Below are 3367 nucleotides of genomic sequence, written 5' to 3'. Positions count from 1 at the left end.
CTCTGGAAGTCATGCCTGTGGCAGTCTTGCCTCATTGGACTCATAGTCCCACAACAGCTGGAGGGCTGAAGTTCGGATACCCCCTGGTCTACGGTGTACCTTTCATAAATACAAATAGAGTGACGTCTCTGTAATTGTAATTGGAGGATCATTAGCAGCTAATCTAGTTAAGCAGAACAAAACTGCCAGATGTGGGGGGGGGGGGCGCTTTAAATACTGTACAGGCATGCATAGCTCACCCACCATACTGCTATACGGAACGGAACACAGATCATAGTCCTTTGTACAGGAGTAAGAACCCCTCACAGCTGACGCCAGAGGACATAAGGAAGGATTTTTGACATCATGTGACCAGTTGCAAGACTGCAGGAGTTACAGTGTAAACTCTGAACTTCTCTTGTTTGCTCCCTTTTGGTCTGTTAAATATACAATTGAAAATGTTTTGTTATATCTGTTTGATAAAATACCAGACAAATTGTTGATCTTGTCTTGGGTCGTCTACACACATCCTGTGTTGTCTCAAGCAGTCTAACCAGCCCTCTTGGTTCTTATCTTTGGACTACACAATTATTAGTGCAGAGATGAGGAAAGTGGGAGGGACTCAGTAGTTTAGCAAACACAGCTGGGCAGGACTGACACCAACGCAAAAAAGTGCTGTTTATGTTTTCAGCACACAAGACTTAGGGGCTGAGTGCATTTCTGGCACATCAGCAGGATTAGCGATACAGCATGGGGAAATGTGGGTGGATTTCAGAAAAGTGCTACATGTTTTTCTTCTATTGCCCTGACATACATTTTAACTTATGTGTATTTATATATACTATTATATATATATATATTTATTTGTGGCTGGGGGGAGTGGACCACTTAAACACTGAAGTAGGGCTTTAAGCTGGGAAGCAAGTCTGCCATTGCTCAACTGCCACTGCATTTTATTCATAAAGAAATATAATTGGATGTATTGGATACATTTACTGGTAAATTCAGGATTCAATCACTTCCGCTAATTTTTTAAAACTCTGATGTTTTGCTTCTTTTTTTAAACTGCTTTTATTTTTTTCTGAGCAACGTTTTGTTTTCAGAGTCCCAGAGTTGTGCTGAGCAAAAGGTGATAACCCCCTGTACAAAATTAATTTCCTTTTAATCACTGAGATCTGCAGAATTCCTTTATTCCATTACAAGCATTTTTTGTTTTAGACAGAAAAAAAGATAATTTTTTGATCCCTCAGTTTTGGTAATTATAATATTTAACAAAAAAAAAAAATAGTTAAAGCGGATAATAATTTCAAATGTTCCATTAGACTCCAAAACTATTCCAAGGGTTCCTCCAGAAGGTCCAGAAAGGCTGAATTACCCTATAAAACTCTACAGGTAATACAATAACAAAAATATGCAAGAGCAAACATAATATTTCAAAGTGCAAAAATAACTGGAAACATGCGCAAAATATACTCTACCCTTTTTTTCTCCAACAGGAGAATTAAAGAGACTTTGTTGCAAGGTAGAAAGTATTTTTTTAAATCCTTGGTTCTCAACTGGCAGGTCGTGACCCAAAAGTGGGTCGCGACCCCGTGCTTAGTGGGTCGCCGCATGCCTTCCACTTTTCTATGTGAGAGGCTCCTCAGCCTCCCCTACCACAGCACTGTCAGTTCTCGCACCAAGCAACCATTCAAACTATGCTGCCCAGCACTGAGTGTCAGCTTTAGGTGGGGCAGGCTGGGGCTATGGCCGCGAGGGAGCTCCATCCATGCGTGCATTGCTTACAGCTCCCTCGCGTGTCCTCTAGAGGTGCCTGGACCGGAGTGATGTCACATTCTGGCCTCCGGCACCTCTACAGGGCGTGCCATGAAGCTGCACAAGCGATGCACATATGGATGGAGCTCCGTCACCTCACAGCACAGCAGCCCACACTGGACCCCAGGCTGAAGATCCACTCCAGTTCTTGTAAGGTAGGGAGACTGGGTGAACCTTTAAAAAAAAAAAAAAAGTGTGTATGAGAATGTGTCTGTGTATGTATATCAGTGTTTTTGAGGGCCCGTTCACACTAGTATAGTGCGTCAAACTGTCACAACCACGCAGTCACAACTACCGTACATTCTGGTGTGGGATGTGTGTTGCGTTGCCATTCATTTGGATTGTACTCAAAATGCACCTCCCACCCACAGTGCGTAGGGCCGCACCAGAACGTGCGGTACCCTAATGCCATGTGTTCCATTGCAGTGCAACTTGAGTCGCGACTTAATGGCCATGACAAATGTGGGTCCTGAGGTTAAATAGGTTAAGAACCACTGTTTTAAATGGCTGACTCTAAAAAAAAAAATACTCACCGGTCCCACCACCCCATTTGCTGATCTTCACTCTCTTGTTAAAAGCTACAGTGGCATCCTCAGTCTTCAACACTTTTTACTTTAGACTGAGGATGCCTGGTGACCAGATGCCTGGTCCCTGCCTGCCCATTGCGGTTCCGTCCTCCGGCTTCCACAGCACTACAGGACACAATAGTAACATAGGGGTCGGTGGTGGAACTACAGCACGCAGAGCGGAACTAGACATCTGACTCTCCCAGAAGTGTGTTGGATTCAATAGACCCGACAACAGCACTGGTTCGGCAAGAGAGAGAAGAACGGTACAACAGGTGAGAATGAAAGGCTAAGTTTAACGTTTATACCAAGTATATATTTAATGAATACCTAACATAAAACATGAACACATCTGTTTGCATTAAAGAAAAGAACTAGTCACATCTGGGCTTATAAACAAATCTATATGCCCAGCCTATAATTATCTACCAATGTCTGCACTAATGGTGCAATGTAGCACAACATTGTCTCCAGGCAAAGCCTTCTAGAGCGATTGTTTGTAGAGTCCAGAATTCCTGACTCCAGCCTATAGATTGAACTACAACTGCCAGGTGGGAGAAGGTCAGGGCCTCTGTCAGGTCTTTGTTACTGTGCTCAGATTTGGGTGAAAAAACTTTTACAGGGCTATTCACAAAAAGTTGAAGAGTTTGGAGGAGGCTGGAGAAACGTGCAGCACAGCTCGACAACACTATGACAAAATTTTAATCTATCTGGTCCCCATGGATTTGTAAATTCTCTCCTCATTATTGGGAACGTCCTCACACCCCTGCGTGCAATCTGGTTCCTCCGCCTCCCTCTTCCCTGTTTCTGACTGTATACAAGAAAAGAAAAGCGGGGCTTTAAAAGTGTCCAAACCATACAAGACGTCCATCAAACATACATGGTTTTGTATAAACGTATATTTAATACATACATAAAGACTTGGTTACAATTAAAATGTCATTGACATGATACAATGTTACATTGAAATCAAACTACCTCCTTTTGGTGCCCATACATGTGTACAT

The sequence above is a fragment of the Nanorana parkeri genome, unplaced genomic scaffold, assembly GCF_000935625.1.
Source record: "Nanorana parkeri isolate BGI_ZX_2015 unplaced genomic scaffold, ASM93562v1 scaffold38, whole genome shotgun sequence".
Taxonomy (NCBI): domain Eukaryota; kingdom Metazoa; phylum Chordata; class Amphibia; order Anura; family Dicroglossidae; genus Nanorana; species Nanorana parkeri.
Note: the sequence above shows the minus strand (reverse complement) of the source record.